The sequence below is a fragment of the Gallus gallus genome, chromosome 2, assembly GCF_016699485.2.
Source record: "Gallus gallus isolate bGalGal1 chromosome 2, bGalGal1.mat.broiler.GRCg7b, whole genome shotgun sequence".
In the NCBI taxonomy this organism is placed as follows: domain Eukaryota; kingdom Metazoa; phylum Chordata; class Aves; order Galliformes; family Phasianidae; genus Gallus; species Gallus gallus.
Genome location: NC_052533.1, coordinates 83,245,994 through 83,264,970, shown reverse-complemented (window position 1 = coordinate 83,264,970; position 18,977 = coordinate 83,245,994). Strand labels below are relative to the sequence as shown.

At 43.0% G+C, this 18,977-nt stretch overlaps 1 long non-coding RNA gene across 17 annotated transcripts in view; it reads right to left on the bottom strand.

Moving 5' to 3' along the window:
• Window positions 1-18,977, bottom strand: part of LOC101751251 — a 103,325-nt gene that overhangs the window by 32,541 nt on the left and 51,807 nt on the right. For 12 of the 17 annotated variants that reach the window (XR_005857280.2, XR_005857273.2, XR_005857271.2 and 9 more), the window contains one exon: window positions 395-1,355. This is a non-coding gene — a long non-coding RNA (uncharacterized LOC101751251). Of the gene's footprint in view, window positions 1-394; window positions 1,356-12,723; window positions 16,995-18,977 lie in introns of all 17 variants that reach the window. The other 5 variants (XR_006937139.1, XR_005857270.2, XR_006937140.1 and 2 more) reach the window with 2 other exon arrangements.

The following is an 18,977-nucleotide window of genomic DNA, read 5'->3' as shown; positions in this document are numbered from 1 at the left end:
TATTCATTGATTTTCAAGCAAGAATTAAACATTATAAACATGCTGCACATCAGACTTGCCACAAACATGTAAGTTCCTTCCTCATCCTCATGTTTGCTAGATAGATTATGTTTTCTGAACAAAAATAATAATAAATATATCCAGCCTTGATTTTAAGGCATCAGGTGTCAGAAGACCGCTAGGCAGGATCTGCCTCTTGGTCTGAATCATCTCATGGTTTTCATCATGTGCTGCATGGGTCCCTGGGCATCTGCAGACTACCTCTAATATGGTAATGAAATGTGATTGAGGAAATAAGTTTTTGGTCTCTACATTGCAAGTGACCTGTGTAAAATGTCCTTGACAGCTACTGAAAGAAATTGAAGGATCTATAAATCTAAAAAAAATCACTTACCCTGTATTTAAGGGTGTCAGCACTAGATCCGTCATAGAAAGATACAAGCAGCTCCATAATCTGTAATTATAAAGTAATGTGTCAGAAGGGGATATTATTCCTATTGCAACCTTTTACAAAGCCTGTTAATGCCTTGAAGCACAATTTGATTTCATTTGTTCTTTTAAAGTAACTTTTATTCCATCTTGTAACTCAAAGTGGCTTTGCTGAGTAACAGCACTGGGTGATGGGCTGGTTTTCTAAGCAACAGCAAGTATATGTCATCCCTTTCTTCAGCATTATCTTTCAAAAAACTACTCACTCCAACTCAGAGACCTGTAGAGTCTGAAAACACTACCCTAAGTAGTTTTGCCATAGATACTTGAATGTCACAGAATCATAGAATGGCCTGGGTTGAAAAGGACATCAAAGATTATCTAGTTTCAAACCCTTGCTGTGGGCAGGGTCACCAACCACTAGACCAGGCTGTCCAGAGCCACATCCAGCCTGGCCTTGAATGCCTCCAGGGAATATGATGGCTTTCATGGGGAAAAAAGGAAAAAAAAAAGAAAAGAAAAAAAAAGAAAAAGAAAAAAACTAAAATAAAAGCTAGAATGGCAAGAATAACAAAGTAGCTATTTGTGGAGAGTAAATAAAAATTGGCCAGTTCTCACACTGATGTCCCAGCCTTACCTCGATAATCAAAGATGGGATGTGTTGCGGTTGAAGCTGCATCCTCAGCAATGAGAGAGAGGAATCTCAGCGATGAGATAGTTTCACACCTGCCTTGGTGGGACTGGTGTTGGATGCCTGTGTTGCTTCAGCAGTTTTCCCTACTTCGTCTGAAATCTGACCTGTCTTGCTTTTGAGACATGCACCACCATCTTTTCACTGTTGGACACTTGAGGCCCCATCCTTCTCACACCCTTAGTTCTGATGATTTTAATGAGTATGTGGATGAGGGAGGCAGACAAGCCTGGATCTAAGTTTGGGAAAAAGAAAAAAAACAGAAACAAAACAGATTTTGAAGTAGGCAGTACTTTTCACATGACGAAGATTCACAACTGTTCCAAGATAAAAAGGCATATTTTAGTGATTAGTTGCAGTCAATCTTAACAATGCTTTAGGCTTGATAACACACCAATATCCTCTTCTCCACGGAAGAGTAAAATGTGGAGTTTCTGAGTGGAACAGCAGAAGTGTTACAAACGGTGATATTTGCAATAGCTCTTCCACAACAGCCATTCATGCAACATAATGTTTCTCCCAACACAGAAACCCACCTTTAATAAGAGGAAGAAACATACCATGTGAGAGAAGTCGTATCTACAATCTACTTGTAAATCAGAAGTTCGTTAGGGGAGCATGCAAAGAAGCTTTTGGAAGGTAATTTTGCTACAAACTAGTTTTCACAGGAGTGAAGTAAAGCTTTCAAAAGCATGATTGCTCTAAGTAATTCAAATTATCTCCTCTCCCTGATACTAAGTCTTCCCATCGAGACTACAAAGCACTTAAATTTTTTTACCCACGTTGTTCAGAAATCCCTGAGGAAGGTTTCAATCCATTTGCAAGTGCTGCTGTGAAGGAGGGAAAAAAAGATTCAAGAAGTTTTCTAAACTACCTCCAGCACAGCTAGAGTTAAATTCTTTTTATAGAATTGCCACTATATCATAAAGCTCTTTGTTCAGACATTTACTACTGAGTCACACAAAAAATCCGCTCTGGACTGAAACTTCGTCTACAAGAGTTTAGCCAAGAAACAATATTTCCTGGCACTTTGTTCCTTTCCTTTTTCTAGCACTGAAATTGAAAAAGAAGCTAAGTGCCCTATGGTTTCCAAATGCGAATGTGCTCCTATTAGTCAGAAAATGACTTTAATTTTAAAATGAAATGGTGCAGGCTTACAACCTTGCATGTTGATCACATTTTAAATGCCAGACATGCAGCATGGTGGTGGCTGCTACAGTCAGTGGGAGCTGTTCCATGGTTTCTTGGAGGCAAGCAAGTTTCCCAGCCACCTCCATTTTTGTAGCAGTCCCAAGTCTAGCTCTTACTTGTGCAGATCTCCCATCAGGGTATGTTGCAGTAAGAGTCATTAGAGAAAGGCATTGCTCGTTGGTGTTGGGACTGCTGCTTCTATCCTTGTCCCATAGCAAGTGAGTCCCATATTCTGCAGCTAGAGCCTCTTGCTCTGTGATGACACAAAACCACTCAGACATCTTATCCTTCTGGTACCCTAGTAGCAGTGCTTAGCAGCGTGGCTGTGGTTTTGCCAGCATGGCTTGTCAAGACAAGCCCTCCCGGATGCCACTAACTACAGGATGTTACTACAGGACAGGGTTATAAGTTGGGGCAGATGAAAGCTGGCTGTGTCCTCTCTGGCTGCATCTTACTGCCTACCTGAAAGTACAGCAAAATCAAGATTTTCTATACAAATTATCAACACTGAAACAGCAGATAATGGGATGTAAATAAAGGCCTCCTAGTGCTCTTCCTTTAGAGAAGATGGCACTCCTCAGGGATAGGATAGGATATTGCTAATCAGCTTCTCTGGGGCTGCCTCAAATTCTAGCATGGCCTCATGGCAAGCATGGAGCTTCAGAAAACAGTTGGGCTTGGTTAATAATGGGTAGCAGCAAGAGAGCTGCTAAAGAGAGCATTGAAAGGTGAGGGAACCACAGAACTAAAGGGTCAAATACCCTCAGATGTGGCATCCACTGCCACTTGCAGAAGTAGGGCTGTATTCAGAGAGCAAGCAAAACACTTGTAGTTTTTTTTCCCAGCACTGCCTCTTGCATTTACTCCAGCAGGCCATATTTTGTATGGTCGCTCCTGTGGCAGAGCTACTCTCTAACAACTGTCAAGAGGCTTAGAAGAAACAAGCCTCTTGGGAGTTAAAGGCAGGGTTTTTTTAAACCCATGTTTTGTTATGATAGCAAGTTTGGCCTCAGCCATACCGTATACAGGAATTCCAGCATCTGCAGCTGCTCACACATTTCAGGTCCAACTTTATTTGATGTCAGTGCCTTTCACAGCATCACTGCCTCTTCCCAGTTGTGCTCCTATTGACTCCAAACTTTGACAGCAGCTCAGATGAGTGAGTGAGGTTAGTCACAAAGATGGTGTGCAGCATACGTAAATGAGGACAAGAAAGATCATGTAGCTGTCAGGACAGAGAAAGGGGGGGCTTGTCTTGGAGAAGTGATGTTTGGGACAGAAGGCAGGAAGATCGATTTTATTTCTTTGATGTCCAACATCTTCCTAGTAATGGTTTAAATGCTATTTCTGGCTGCCTCAATGGTCTTCATTACCACGAGTCCTCTTTCTAAAGATTTTTTCTCTGAGTAAGCTCCAAATTCTTTTAGATATACCTTAAATTGCAACATATACAAATGTGCCAACTCATACTATCCATTGGAGAGTTCTGTATGGTATTGTGTAATTTTGCTTTTCCATCACAGCAACTTTTAAATTATGGAATTGCTTAAAGAAACATAACAAAGAAAGAGAAGAACTTACCCACTCTGTAAGTACAGCACCCTGAGCTGGGCTGTTTGTTCGTCTCCTCAGAGAGAGCTTGGGAGACAGCCCTTTGAATCTGCCTCCTCAGAAATGCTGACAACTCAGAACACTGTAGATTCTCCATTATTATTTCAAAATATCAGCTTGCATGCTCCAGGACTGCTTAAAAAATCCTGAATTGATAGTTCTCCCCCACATTTTGCAACTGTCATATTTTAATGTGAATTTTAGTCTGCTGAGTGGAACAATGCTTGTGTTTCACTGCTGCAAAGAACAATCTTTTTCCTCTTAAATTCCAGGAACAGCTTCTTTCTGCTGCTCTAGCTGTTTCACATAACAAATAATCTTTGCAACAGATGAGTTTGGCTCATCATGCAGATTTGTGTTCTTAGTGAGTGGGAAAAAAGAGCTGAGAGTTCTTTTCCCTGTCTGTCATTGCTGTTATCCCAGTCAAGGTTGACACAATTATTTATTTAGGAGAAAAGCACAAATTAACCTGCATAAGAAATTCTTCTGCTACTCCTGAGCACAAATGTTGGGATGTTATTCTGGTGTAGTACAGTCACTGTGCAGAGAAGTCCCCACAGAAGTCCAGCATGGGGCTGGCCACAGCACAGGCCTATGTAAGAGCTGGGATCACACTCTTCAGCCTCTGCTGCAATGGCAGAGGGAGGAGATAGCATGTCCAGAGCAGAGGAGACACATCCTGTTATCATGCCTTTTGGTGACAATCAGTTCAGGTCTGTGAATCTCTTTGTCATAAGAGACAGTGAGAGCAGGGTTGGTCTCTTCTCACTGGTGACAGGATGAGGGAAAATGGCCTCAAGTTGCTCCAGGGGAGGTTAGGTTGGATATCAGGAAAACTTTACAGAAAGGGTTGTTAAGCACTGGAATAGGCTCCCCAGGGAGGTGGTTGAGTCACCATCCCTGGATGTGTTTAAAAACCGTTTGGATGTGGTGCTCAGGGACATGATTTAGCAGAAGGTTGTTAGAGTTAGGGTAGTATGGTTAGGTTGTGGTTGGACTCGATGATCTTTAAGGTCTTTTCCAACCTGAGTAATTCTGTGATTTTACGATTCTATGACTGAGATGATAACCAGGCAGCTGGAAGAGCTGCTTGGAGTAGTGCTCCCAGAGAAGAACAGTTCCTTTCATACAGCTGCAAGCAACACTCCAAAAACTGAAGAGCTTCTTTTTTAAGTTTGGGTCTAAGGTGAGGAAGGGGGACCACTAGGACACTACAGCCAGCAGAGGGCTGGCAACAGCAGGCATTCATTTAAAGAAGAACAAACCTACTGACGTCTGAAAGGTTTGCAGCATAGAGCCTTAGCAGTCTCAAGCCTTTCCTCAAAGCAGGCAAGGAACATGGTAACAATAGGATTCCAGTGCAACCCTGTCCTGAAATTTATTAAATTTATGAAATAACTAGATTCTCTCTATTGGGCTGAAGGACTGCATAACCCCATACCCCAGCTATGGGGTAGCATATGGAAACCTCCACATTGTGGCAGCGCCCCTTTGCAGTGATGTCTCTGTATTGCACTCTAAAGAAAAGTCCCCAGCCAGTAGCGTCCCCTTGCATGGCTATTTGTTTCATATATTCATGGATATTTAATGCCCCTTGGATTCTTTTCAATAGGGATTATTTTGGTGGCTTCAAGGATCTTCTCAAGTTCCAGTGCAATCTCTGGTGAGCACAGTTCAGCACATCCCAGCACTTTGTGGAAAGAAAGGGATGACCTTGTGGTTAGACTCTGGCATTTAGATTTTTTGGGCATCAGATACTTCTCTACCCTCTAGACCCTCAGTTCCCCAGCCTGCAGCTCTGGGTTTCCCTGCTGTCCTGGCAGTGTGCAGAAAGTACAATCCAATTACTTCTTCCATGTGGAGAAGTCGCAGAGAGTCAGCAGTGATAGATAGATCCCTGCAGGGCAGAAAGACCTGGCTTCTGCAAAATAATGAAGCCCGTAGCAAAAAAAAAAAGAGAGAAAAAAAAAAAAAAAGGCTTAAAAAAACACAGCTTCACAGCTGAGGAGCCCACAGCCCTGAGTGAGCTCAAGTTGAAAGTTCACATTGTTTTGAATCATTGCTTCAGGCTTTCTTCAAATTCAAAGGGATCTCAGTTTACACATTGGTCGTACGTTTAATCTTGAGTTAGCAGCTGCAATCAAGTCAAAAGTTTTTACTGTATGGGAGGTTTTCTGAGTGAAAGCTGATGCTGTGAATGGGGAGAGAGGTCTTTTTTCAAATCCATAGACCTGAAATAATCAGTGCCCTGATGTGAGTTTCGCTTTGTTCAGATGCACTGTAGGCCAAAACATCTTTCCTAGTCCTGGACTACTGTTCTAGACATTCTTCACAGACGTGTGAGCACGGACATTTCTGTAGCAAGTTCTGGCATTATCAATCACAGCATCCCCTGAGCAAGTGATCTGATTTTCAAAGTGATGAAATGCAAGCTGCTGGTGCTCTTTCACCTCTGAACATCAGACAGTGTGCTCACAGCCTCCTCTGGATGGAGGCATTGGTTATTAGCCACTATGCTGAAAACTGTCCCCTCTTCTTTTTTGTGTTATAAAGAAGGATGCAAAAGCCTGAACGCTGTCATCCTTTTCAACAACATGCAGTGAATATCCACTTACCACTGCTACACCATAATCACATTGCTTATAAACACAGGTAATTGGCTCTCTTTGTTATCATTCCATTCATTGGTATGTATTTCTTTGTCTCTGCAATACGTATACGATCGTAGATCTTGAAAAACAGTTCAAGAACCCATTCCACTGGTGTAACTCAGAAGAAGTCATGGACACAGGGAGTGTCGGATGGAGAACAGTATTCCCCGTGACCCAGGTGAGTGACTCCCTCATCAAGCCCTGAGTAGGATGATAGTAGCCTGTCTCCCATGGAGGAGAAGCTGCATCTACACTTAGTTTCAGAGAAATGAATAGGTGACTGAATTGGACTCTATGACTGCTCACAGGGACCTCTTTCCAGGCAACCGGCTCATCAACCCTAATGCATAGGGTTCATTTTTTTAAGCTGACAAATACACTGAAATATACACAGAGATTTTGTCAGACTGGCAAGAGTCAGTGTAGATTGATTGTGGAGAGGAGTTTCTGTGGGCTGCAGAACATGTGGGTGTGGTTTTCAGAAGCCCATGTCCTCTTTTGATGATAGCCTGATGCCTAACAAAGAGTGAATTTATGAAACTTTCCACCCATGAGACATTGACATCTGTTTCCATCCAAAATGGAAGGAGTCAGTTGCTTCCGCCTCTACCAGAAGCCATTGACAATAGGTCAGCAGGATCAAACTCTGGTGTGGGCTGTGTGGAGGGAATATCCTATCGCAGGCATCCTCACCTAGGACAAACAGGATTGCATAAACCTTATTTATTTAGGAATTCAGGCTCAAAAACATTCAATTTTTGTCCTCTTCATAGTATATATTTCATTCAGTTCTGCTTCAATCACCGCTCGCCAGCCTTCATGCTCTTGCAAGGCTGGATATGTCATAAATACGGCAGCTCTCTTTGAGCGTTAGTGCTGGATGCTGTCCATGACTGCTGAGCTGCAATATGCAAGCCAGTGATACCACGAAGGGAGAGTTTATACTCCTTCCCTTTTGCATATTTTCAGTGTGTAAATCCGCAGAGCAGAAAAAATTTAGAGGGGAGTGAGTGGTCATGGGGAAAGTAATCCGCATATAAAGAAGCAGCAGATACCTCTTTCGGCCCAGGACTCATCCTGTTGGGTAGTTTCACACCAGGCTGAATGACACCTTCCACTGCTGGTGGTTTTTTCTTGTGCTTGAGTTAAGGGAAGGGAGGGTCACTGACACTGCTTATGCATTATTCATTTAGCAATGGCTCCGGGGAGCAACTTAATGTCATGAGTTTTTCACTTACATGAATCGCAATAGATTCTTTTCTTCTTCAAGCCTGCCTGCACCAGGGAAATTCTGTAAGTCATTTTACCATTGGCATAGCTTAACCTGCTTGGGGACGGCAGCAAAGAACTGGTAATAGAAAGCTTGAGGTGAGTGATCTGTTTTTACTCTTGTCATTTCAGACTGTGGGCATCTGACTATACCTACTAAAAATTGAATTGTTAAGATCAGGTAATCCAGAAATATTTTGGATTTGTTGATACACAGTATCTGTCTCCCACAAGCTGAAAATGTTTGCATTCCACACAGTGCTCATTTCCTCTTGAGAATACAAGCTTTCATTCAGAGACTTGAGTTTTTCTTGCTTTGTTTTCCTTGCCTCTTTACACTGGACATTTTTAATCAATATATCACAGCCAAGCCCAGATGACATTTTCCATGGAGACTTTACTGACAGAATCAAAATTACATGAAGTATTGCATTTTTAAGGCAGTGATATGTGTGCAGTCAAAAAGAGGTACGTTCTGCTCTGGCTGGGTAAAATGCTTCCATTTAAATCCCATCACTTGTAAGGCTCTGTGCAACAAACATACTCGTGCACTCATAAAACTGAGGGGTTGGGAAGCAACAGTGACATTTTCTTGAACTAACAAGAAAGATGTGATTAAAACCATAGCTGCAGACATGGAGCAGAAAACTTAGGTTGATACCCAAGAGACAGCGGTGGTAGATCTTTTAGTGAAGGAAGGAGGGAGTGGAGGAGTGTTATATGGGAGGGAACATCCACGTCTGCACTCAAGACCTACCAGTCTTGAGAGGTTTCTGGGTGTGGTGGATTGAAACTCATACAGTAGGCACAAGAAATGTTTTCTGACAATTTGCCAAATTTCACATGGAGGTAGATGCACATGCTTCACTCCTTTAGACATTCAAAAAGCATTGAAGGAATGTGGCAGTCCAAGTCCCTACCATATCTGTGCTTGCTTACTTCCATTCGATGAACGTTATTCTCATTCTTCGCAACAGTGAAGAGCAAGAAAGCATACACCACTTCTCAGTCACCCAAAGGCATTTTTAGAATTAAACAAAAGCAAGGGGCGAAAGCATTTGCAGTTTTCCTGTTGCAACTCAGACTCGTGTTCAACAAGACTTCACCAGATTCACCACATTTTTGAGGAGCTGTTACCTAAAATGAGTCTAACCAGGATCCTTCTTCTGCACCATGGCAAGCACATCAGACCCCAACTGACTCTTTGCTGAATTTTGTCTCACTGGTGTGCAAAGACCTCTGTAGAGTGTCAAGGGCTAATTCTGCAATCCTGGTGACCCCAGGACAAGCAAACCACACCAAAATTGAAATAGGTCCTCTGCACCTTGAAGGGACTGCCCCAATGGAGGTGACCCAGGTAATCATCCATTGCTGCCAGTCCACTTGTTAGGAGTGAGTGTGATCAGGGTTGTGGAGTGTTACTGGGACGGGTTTGGGGAGGGACTGTCACAGGATGAGGTAGTTCTGGATCCTAACACACGTTTCTGAGAGCACATGGGACCTTTCCATCACGTCAGAATTAGCTTTTGTATAAACAGTTCTGTACTTGAAGAGACCAGAGGGTGTTATGTACTTCCTTCCCTTGCTCCCAAGAAGATACAAACCTCACATAAAATCTGGGCTAAGATGTTTTCGGCCTTAAAATCAGTAAAAACTGTGCTGAGTGATGAGACAGCAAACCCCTTGTGTTCTGGGAAATGACTGCATGAGGTCCTTGGTACTAAACTATCCAGACTGCCCTCTGTCTAACAAACTCTTATCTTCGCAGCTACTGGATATTTAATGAAACTCCGGTCTTTATATATTTGCTTTAATTCATTCTTTTTGCATGTGACGCTGTGTGATAGAGAGCTACCCTTACTAGTTTTCCCAGTACATTTTTGATGGCTATGTTGCTGCATGTCCCGTGGTGGGGCCATCCAGAACTGGGGGTTGAAACACCACCCTCCACCGTACCTTCCTATGCCCTTTGGTGCCCTTCCTCAGTTGTGCCAGGAGTTGGGGGCCAGAAAGGATACAGTGACCACGGTGGTGGTCAGCAGGCACCTCTGATCCTTGTACAGTCTTTGTTCCTGTTCCGATCTGAGTAAGTTCAGCTCTCCTTATGCAATCAGTCAGCCCGGAGGCAGCACGGTGTGGATCACGACCTGTGTCACAAAACTTCACTCATTTTCCTCAAGCCCAAGCAGTGTAGGGCTTCTTTAATTTTTTTTTATATCAGAAGCCTGCAGCCTGATGATTCATCAGCACGAAGTTTGATGACTCCAAGCCTCCAGTGTTGTTTTCTCTTCTAAAGTTACAGTGACTGATTATGGTATCCATGTGGCAAGCTAAAGAGTAAATTTCTAAAAAGATGGTGCACTGGAGCTGGAAGACTCTTCTCCAGCCTCACGTTGAGTAAGGAAGCATAGGTCTGGTGTGTCATCCACCTTTAATATAATCAGATGTCCCCTTGGAGACTATGAGTACCCACAGATTACATGCCATGCAGTACGTTCCTGCAGAAGGATATGAGTACGAGACCCTTTTGAGGCTTTCTTGGCAGATGATGTCAGCATTTTCCTGTCCTGTCCACAGAGAAGTGCTCAGTGTAACCAAATATCAGCCCTTTTCCCAGCACCCGGGATGAGCTGTAGTGCATCGCAGCTACACCATCCTCTGGCTTGGAGCAATCTAGATGATGGTACAACTTGATGTGTCCCTTACACCAGCCTATGAGAAAAGGGCTGTATGTAAGTCTGTTCTGCCCCAGGCAGGAATCTGCAGAGGTAAAGCAGGGAATGACAGCAGCATACCAAAGTTGGCAAAACAAACAAACAAACAAACCCCCCAAAAAAACAAAACAAAACAAACAAAACAAAGCAAAACAAAAAAAAACAAAAAAAAAAAAACCAAGCATGTCTTAGCTTTCCCTCCAGCTTAAAAGATAGGTCTCAGAGGGCCATAAGCAGAAATTCAGAGTACCCAGGATTGGTACATATAAAAGCAGCTATGGACAACCAAAAAGCAAAGAGAGAGCAAAGAGTAACATTCCTTTCCTGCAAGTGCAAAGCTAATACTTCCTATCCTGTTTAATAGCTATGCTTAATTTACTTTGTTTTCCACTTGGCTGTGAAAGCACTGCTGTAAGACGACGGACTACATTTAAATATCTGTACTTAATTTCATTCTTCCCCTTCCAATTAAAGTTTCAGTGGAGATAAATTTCTGATGGATAGGTTTTATGGGCATTGACTATCTGCATCTGGTATAATTTATTGCTGGATACTGTCTTAAAGGTATACATGCTAACCAAGGAAAGCTAAGGTACAGACCTGGCTTTATTTAGTAGCTTGAACTTGAGTTTCACTGAGTGGTTAGTAGAGAAAATGTTACATTGTGAGGTTTTTTTCCCCTCCACCTATAATATTTTACTTTGATTAAAGCTGCACTAAGGTAAAATTGCGCATCTCACGCAAAAAGCAATTTACCTCTGCTCTTATTGAAGTTAACCATACTTATTTGTCCTAGCATAATGCATTTTTTCCAGCTGCATTCTAGCTGCAGTGCTATATCATACGAGTCAAGCTAGATTTAATCAGATTTAGTTTATGTTGTGAATTTTAAGATGTTCGTTCAATTAGTTGGAATAAAAGTAGAACATTTGGAAGAAAGATTAAGGTTGAAAAATGCTGGTGTTGAGCTGGGCATTCAGTGCTCCTCCTGCACCTTTCTCACCCTGAGGCATACCTCAGGCTTGAAAAGGCTCCTGCTTTTGTGTTTCTCTTCTTTATGTTTCTACAGCTCCCGATGACATTCACAGGATGGGGATGGCTACTGTCATTTTATCAGGTTGCTGCACCCAGGTAGATGTAAGACCTCGTGTACTTTTTCTGGGCACTGATGGAAAATAGAGGGATTATGTTTGAGTTTGGGCTTCCTCGTAATAATTACTCCAGTCTTATCAGCACCCCGTGACTGCTTTCCCTGGTTGCTTTCCTACTACTCTCCTCGTTGACACCTGGTGGCAAAGTCGTCACTGCCATCTGTCTCACTGAGCTCTTTGGAGCAAAGCAAACTTGTGCTGGTATTTTGGCCTGGGGTGTGCAGCACAGGGACACCAAGAAGGTCTGAGGGACACGAAGAAGGTCGGTCAGCCCCTAACACGTAACTTCACTCACAAGTCTCTGCTCCCACCTGGAGGGAAAGCAGCTGAAGGAAGGGGTTAAAGCAGAGGGAGTGCTTTTCCTTCAGTCTGCTCATATAACCACTATGTGAGGAGACAACAGCGAGGGACTCAGCAGGATCCAAAGTCTTTTAAATATTTCTATGACTAATAAAGATATGCTTACCCATATGATCATGGCTGGTTATAAAACATAAAATCCCAGTTTTTACAACAACCCCCACCCTGCTGGTCGTGTAAATTTCTTGAGGTAGGAAAGAGACACCCCTGCTGCTACTATTTACTATTTCTTCAGCTGTCACTGAAACTAGACGTATTCCTCCAAAGTGGCTTTGCAGAGAAGATGCTGCCCAGAGAAGAGAGCTGGCTGGACAGGCTGCTGCCATGTCCCCTCAGGACCGCGGTAAGTCCCCAGATCTTGGTACCAAAAAGCCTGTAGGCACACAGCTCTCTCTCTCCTCACATTCAGTTTCTCTCTCTCTCCTGGCTTCTAAACAACCTCAGAGGTCTTGTTTCCTCTAAGATAATACATCCAGAGTTGTCTCTAAAGGACATCTGTTTCTTTCCAATACTTTTCATTCTCCTGTCCCCTTTTCAATTGCTTTCCTCTAAAATGGCTTATTTGCACACCAGCCAAGTCTTTTTAGAGTATGGGGATGTTTTTAATGTGTTGTTTGCTGTGCTGAATGTAGCACCTGTTATTATAGGCACATTACCTTTATTAAGAAAAAATGCAATGCTTGTTGTTACTGTGTCTTATGGCTGTGATTTTTGTCATCAGAGAATTCTTGATTAACTTTGCTTGGGTTCACCAGCCTGAGAGATTTGTAAAGGCCACTGTAAAATAGAAGAGAGAAATAAAAATGTCTCGGTGCAGCCAGAATCCACTCTCTCAACTGAAAAATGCGGTGTTTTTACATTTTGAGACAGTTTCTCCGACAGCCAGACAAGGTGACATTAAACAAATCATGTTAATTACAACACAATTTATGTAGAGAGATTTTACTGGCCTCCTAATACTTGGCAGGAGCTGCCAATTACAAACGTTTTAAAAAGGCACATTTTCAGCATTAACTTTTTGTTAGGACAGTGGAAAGTTTGATCCCGCTGAGCTCTGTATTTGTGCCACAGGAAGCAGAAGGTAATGCTGATGTCTCCAAGGGTCCACACAAGACCCTGTCATTCTGGTTTGGGGACATGTTATGTGTTTGATGGTATATTTTACAACAGAGGGAATAATCACACCCCTTTTACCTGTATTCTCTCATTAACAGAATGAAAATTGAAAGCCTACCTATAAAATTTGCCGGCAGCATCCTGAAATTTGTTTCCCAAAGGTTGTAAAGTGCTTTAAACTTCAATCTCAGAGACACATAGGGCTTTGTCTGCTGCTCCCTTGTCTTAAGGGCATGGTGATGTACAGTACTATTTTCCCTTCCAGAGATCACCTCCACCTTCGCAGAAGTGACAGAAGAGAATGGGGCACTCACTCCTCACCCACATTGGTACTTAGCATAGCTTAACTGTTGTGGTCCTCTTGGACCTGGGATGTGTTCAGATGCATGATGTGGATCAGTGTCCCTTGGAAATGCCTGTAAGCTTGGGAACACTTCTGCAGAGCTTGAGGGCCTTTTTCCTAGGCTTCTTGCATTTTGCTCCAAGGTAGATCTGCAAACAGCTCTGCATCTGTGTTTCAGGAGCCAAGTGCTGCTCACTGGAAATGAAGATCTCTGTGAGATGCTCATGGAAATGGCCCAGGAGGCAAGCTGCATTTTTGAGAGGGTCACAAGTACTTTAAATGGTTGATTTAGGTTCAGGTTGAGCAAAGAAGGCCTTACTAGTTTTCAGTGACCCTTTTTGCATGCAAGAAAGAAATACAAACTCCTCTTCTGTATTAATTAAGTCCTGCGGTGCCATACGTCCACTGCTACAGCTATTGCTTTGGGCTTAGAGAGATTCACAAAAGCTGCACAGGAGAGGTTTGGGAGGCAGTGGTAGAGGAGATTTAGCATACTACAAGGGGTAAATTTCCCATGGGGAATCAAGCCTCCTGGTCTCACCAGCCCTAGAAACTCCTGGAATCCTGGAGGAAGGCCAGCATCTTGCCTCGGTGACATCTCAGCATTCAGCCTGAGTGCCAGCAGTGCTCTCCTGCACTGGCAGCATACAGAGCTCCTTCTGCTTTATAGTTGTACCTGATAGTATGTGTGCCTGTTGCTTGCTTGTGCACATTTTCATGCTCAGCTCACAGCTACCCAGTGCCACAAGCTGACACTGCCCATGGTTACATGGAATTTCAATAGGAATGGCAACACAGCACAGAGGAGAAAAGCAGGCCGTAAGAGTTATTTCAAGCAGATGTTGGTTATAGCTGCTGGTAGCAAAAGTAAGTCATCAAAAGCAAATACATATATATATCTTTAGAGAAATAAACAACATCTGCACCTGACAAGGGTTTGGTAATTTCTCAGCAGTTCCCTAAGCAGAATAAGAGCTTTATGGACAGAAGGTTTTGCATAAAGCAGTTGTTGTTTACACCTGAAACTGGTGTACAAATAAAGCTGTCACTCTTTGCTGCCAGTCCTCCTTCACTCTGAGCCAAACGAGCCTGTAGAGCTGTACAACAGCATTCCCTGCAATTGTTCCACTCAGGTGTAGCTTTTTATACTCATTTGTCAGCAGTTGTCCAGGTCAACTCCCACGCTGAGCCACATTTAATCCAACAAAGAAATATGTTAAGAAAAGCAAGGAGGGGATTATCCAGAAAGAGGCACTTTGGCTTTGTCCTAACCTGCCTTGGGTGGAAAAGAGAGAGCATGAAGCTTGTTTTCTGCTTTGAATTGCCTTCCAGGGGAGTTCAGCTTTTTCCATTGACTTCAGCCATGGTAGCTGCAAGTTGGCTCTTGGTCTGGTAGAACCACCTGGCTGTGGCTGTCATCTCCAGTTGCATTACTTCATCTTTCTCATTAAGCAGCAATCAAGTAGAAGACGTCTCCACCAGGAGAATGGGATGAGAAAGTGACATGCCAATGGAGGGGACATGACAAGGGGACGAAGGGATGAAAGCCGTGCAGATGTTGATGCTGGCTGGGAGCTCACAGGAGCTGGAAGAAGGGTGAGAAGAGAGAAAAACATGAGAGAGGCCAGACAGATGCAGGCTGGAATGACTTGAGGAAGGGAATGAAAAGCAGAAAGGAAAGTGGTGGTTGTAGGAAGTATCATTATGCTGTGCTGCATAATTGTAATGCACTGTTGTCATTGCTACTCTTCAAAAATCACATTCTAGACCTCAGAAACTCTCAAACTTAGCTTAAATACCTAGAGACTGCTTAAAAACAATACCTTCGACCCTTTTTCTTTTTGCTTCTCATTATAAAATTAGAATTCTAGTCATGTCTTTGGGCTTTTTTTTTCTAGAAATTAACATTTGAGAAAACAATTCTCAGCGAACTGTATGACTCAGAGAACTCAGGCTTTAGGGAAAAATCACACATCACAAACTTTACCAAAAAATAGAAAGCATTAGAAAGTGAGGATTGTGTTTTCTCTGGAGGTGCCCCTTGAGGTTCCTGGTAGCCTGTCTTTCACAGAGAGCTTTGATTTTGCAAAAGAGTACAAAAGCAGGAAAGACAGAAGACATATTTCCTCTTGGATATCTTTTGTGATTTCATGAGATGTTGTGATTTAATCCTTGCTAGAAATGGGACTAGATGGTTTCCCTTTCTGAAGAATGTGTGGACACTTCCTATGCAAGCACTCAGAACTGTCTATATCTTTCAGAGAGGAGGGAAGGTACAACTCTAGTCCATGCTAAGGTGGCTTATAGAGAAAGATCCTGGAATCAGTGCAGGTTTTGTTTAATCCAAAGATTAACTTCATCTTCACAGCCTGGACATGGACATGGCAGTCAACTGAAGGGCCGCTAGGGTTCTCTGGGCCTAGAGGTGTGGTATGTAGCTGCACCACTTGCAGGGAGCCAGGTCAGTGGCAGAAGGGTAAGGGCAAATCTCTTACACTCCAGAAACACTGTTGCTACCATCTTGTGGCACACAGACTCCAAATGTGGGGATGAAGGACAGAGCACAGGAGGAGAGGTGGAGGGCTGTCCCTGTGCAGGGTGGGCAGCCTCTTTCTCTGGCAAGCCAAATGGCACGGAGGAGCCATGCTGGGAAGAGGGCCCTCAGCCCCTCCAACCATCTTCCTCCTCACACAAAGGGCATCTGTCAGGCCACCCAACACCATTCTGACCATCACAGTGGCCATCACAGTGGCTTCCTAATGTCACAGTGACCAACACTGCTCCACTCTTTGGTCTGGGCCTATAAAAACCCCCTGTGTCCAGACTACCATTTGCAAAGCTTCCAGGCCTCTGACAATTGCCAGCCATAGTTGGAAGAAAGAGGACCTGGAACGACTGTTGTCCATCTCTACATGGGAAATGAGATAATACATTCTCAGAATTAAAGAGGTGGAGGAATTCCACAAAGAAGAAGTGGAGGAGGAAGAGCACATGTGGCCTTCATGCAACATCTTGCAGGCTTGCCTGGAGGATGGCCATCTCCTATCCGTGCCCCTTGGGGAGATGTGGTATCCCTTCTGCATGGATTCCCAAGGAAGTAAGCAAAGGTGGACTTGGCTTCTTTTTAGCTGCCGCACTGAGATGACATCAGGCCTCCCTCAGAGAGCCACTCTATCCTTTGAGTCCTACAGCCAAGCATGTCTCAGTCTGAAGATGAGAAGGCTACCCAACAGGTGCTGGAAGGTAAAGACAGATCCTCCACTGTGGCACACAAAGAACAGCAGCAGATCAATCCAGGAAGGTTGATGGTTGGACTAGATGATCTTAATGGTCTTTTCCAACCTCAACAGTTCTATGATTCTAAGAGAGAGCTGCTCCTTTGGAGAAGCAGAAGATCTGCCAGGAAGAATTGCTGGAGTGCAGCATTAAGGTCCATTCAAGATGCTTCATTAGGAGTTCTTCTCAAGGCTGGCAATAAATAGCAATAATAATAATAATAAAATAAATAAAATATATTTTTAAAAAACAGTAAAAAAAAATTCCTTTCATATTTGGCCCCATTGTGACTACATGTGGACTCCTGCATCCACTTCTGGTCTCCCCAGTACAGCAAAGATACTGATGTATGTAGTATGGGATCTGCACAGGGAGTTTAAAGCAGCGGTGCAAAAGGGTGGGCTGAGCAAACTCCCGTGATCATCATTAAGGAGAGAAGGTTCAGGGGGGGCCTAATTCCTGACTACAGCTGCCTACTGGGAGGGTGTAGAGAAGATGAAGACTGAGTCTTCCCAGGGTTGTTTCTTGGCATGCCAGCCCTCTCTTCCCATTAACCAGTGTGATTGATATGTCCCAAATCCTCTCTGCAGCCCCACAAGCCATCTGTAGAACACCACAACATAGCGTTTTCCCTTGGTGAGCTTTATTTATGTAGCCCTCAGAAACTTCTGAGAAACAGCCAAAGCCTCCAAATTCTGCCTGTAAAGGTTTTCAGATGAAAAATATAGTTTATGTCTATAGAAATATGGTCTGTATCCAAAGTCAGAAACATTCATCTTCCCAGTTAAACTCCAAGCTGTATCTGGCCCCAGACTTCATGACTGCAAATGAAAACTCCACACCTCTCTGTCCCATCCAGATGATGTCAACGTTAGTTTGGTCATTTACAGAAAATCCCAGTAAAACCAACCTCACTGTAATCTTTCTTTCAAGGAGACATTTGATAGTTTTGAAAGTTTGTGTCATCTCTGAAAATCACCCGTGGCTTCCTTTTAAAGTCTGCTATCACCACACCTATAACATATCCCTCTTAGGAAGTTCTGCTTCAAAGTAGATTAGAATAGGAAGTGGCTGTGTCACATAAATACACAGAATAAAACCAGGAATGTAGCATGGAAATACAACAGCAATTTGCCTTAAAATCGTATCTTCTCTGGTGTAGAATGCATTAAATAATAATTTTTAATATTTTTCTTTTTCATCATCAGTAAGAAAAAGCAATTTGTCTAGATATCTCATGTGCCTAAACCAGACTTCTGTGTATGTAGTGTCATCCATGTCACAGAAAATGTTTCTGCTACAGATGAGGGTGGTAGGAATGGAGAGAGTGGGAGAAGAATGGTTTTTTTTCCAAGCGCCCTTCTTCCCAATGAAAGAAATAAAAGAAAAAAACAAGAAAGAGGTTCACTTTATTTCCTTCCTTAAATGTTTTCTTTCCCTTGAAATAAACATTGTAACTAGGTTGAATATGAACCAGACTAAGTAATATTTGAATTCCTAAAGGTACGTTTAAATCAATCAGTCCTATGCCAGAGAAGGCTACATGACTTTCCTTTAAATATAGAGCCTTGCTTTTCCATTTTATATCTGTTGCTTGTTTGTTTTATTGTTACATTTCCCAAGATGAAATTGATCACCCAAATTCACAGATAACTTTACAAGCCTCCAAGTTACTCTCTATTAAGTCTTCATAATTCGTTGAGATTCTGTTATTCTCAGTAGATAAAAGAGTAGTTTTTGTTAACTACGTTCAATTAATGTTTAGAGTACTGATCTAAACTAGATAGCTAGAACTCCACTGCCCATAAAGCAGCTCCTGATCACACCAGGTGCCACTGGCTATAGAATCACAGAACTATAGAATCATTAAGGTTGGAAAAGACCACCAAGATCTCCAAGTCCAACCATCAACCTATCCACACCGTGCCCACTAACCATGCCATAGAACCATCAAGGCTGGAAAACATGTCCAAGACCGCTGTATGGGAACTGTTGAATCACAGTCTGAACCTCTGACCACCTGAGGCAAGCACCGAGTCAGCCATGGGAGCACAGGTGAAGGCAATTCACCTGTGTGACTGAAAGGGGTGGAGCCAGGCTCCACCTCTCCTAGACCCCACTTAAAGGCTGACTGCCACTGGGAAGGATCTCTCTCAGGAGATTGCTCCTCTTGGA